Raw genomic sequence first — 1,550 nt, 5'->3', positions numbered from 1 at the left:
CAACCGCTCAGGGCACTGGTCCAGCTGGCAGCCCACTCACTCTGACATCTCTCCATTAGTGCATAACTAGGTCCTGAGCATGTGTGTGTAGTGATTCTAACAGAAACAGAGTGCAAAATGTAATTTCCCCACGGGGGATCAATAAACTAAATAAATTAAAGGGAAGAGAGAGGGAAGTGTTGTTATGGATCCCACGTAACTTCTTGGCAAGTCCCGCCCTACAAAGCAGCTCAGTTGGTTCAGTTAGGCATTGACCTGGAGTGCTTGAGGTTAGGATAGCCGATTGGTCAGGGGATAGGACCTGAACAAATCAGGTTATGCTACCTTAACCATGGACGCCTGGCCAATAGTAGCATGCGAATGCTATCGAAGGGCGGGTCTTGCCTGGAAGATGCGTGGTTTACATAGCAACGCGGGAATGACATGCAGAAAGGGCCTCAGGTGGGAAGGACTGAGGACTGAGCCTCTGTACATGGGTCGCACGCTCTACCAGGTGAGCTACCCGGGCGCCCCTGACTTGTGTCATTGTTTAACACTATACAGATGTATCTTTGCTGTCATGGTTTTTATTTAGTTTAGAGAGAAAAAAATTCATAGAGACTCTAATTTTCAGGTGTTGTTCTCTGGTGCTACAGTTTAAATTACATTGTTTTCACATGGACAAGCAAAATCAGCACAAACGTGGCGGAGATTGAACGCACGGCCCATGTGGGCGGCCTGAGTGGGACTGAACAGCCTCCTCCAGCAGAGTTGTGTGTGTGTGTGTGTGTGTGTGTGTGTGTGTGTGTCCGCTCTTTTAACGGGCTGCATGACTGCAGAGATGGAGGGAGAGGTGCTTGACAATCCTCATTAATATCCTATTATTTCTGGCATTTTTCAAAGCACAGTGCGAGTGGTTTGACTCAAACGTTTCCATTACAGCAGTGTTACGAGCTGTCATTCAAGTAGTCCACCCCCGAAACCGGGAATCCTTTTGTCTGCTGAAAAACAAATTGTGTAGTTGATCACGCACAAGTACGTGTTACTTTACTTTTTTCCATGTTGGAAAACAAAGGAGAAGGATATCTATTCAAAAAATGAATAAACCCTCCACTTAAGTTTTTTTGTTGTTTTTGTCAGTTTCACTTCTTTTCAAACCGGGAGATCTTCTCCATTCAGGTAACAAACAGATGTAGTTCTGCATTATTTAGGCTCTCAAATGGTAAAATTGTCGGCAAGAGGTGAATGTTGGACAGCAGTCAATCCAGGTCCAGATGTTTGTTTCTCTTTCACCACCCAGACCTGGATGTTGGCTGCACTGAATGGGCTGGCTGTGTGTGTGTGTGTGTGTGCACCAAATCTTTGACTGCAGAAAAAAACAGCCACATTAAAATACTTTATTGATGCAATGTCTGGGGTTATCCTCATGTCAATAAGTGTGTGTGTGTGTCTGTCTGTCTGTCTGAATGTGTGTGATAACACATGTAAACAATAGACCTTGAGAACTGACATACAACTAGACTACGTAAATTGGCTTATTGAGTGTGTGTGTGTGTGTGTGTGTGTGTGTG

Source organism: Etheostoma spectabile, chromosome 17 (assembly GCF_008692095.1).
Source record: "Etheostoma spectabile isolate EspeVRDwgs_2016 chromosome 17, UIUC_Espe_1.0, whole genome shotgun sequence".
In the NCBI taxonomy this organism is placed as follows: domain Eukaryota; kingdom Metazoa; phylum Chordata; class Actinopteri; order Perciformes; family Percidae; genus Etheostoma; species Etheostoma spectabile.
Note: the sequence above shows the minus strand (reverse complement) of the source record.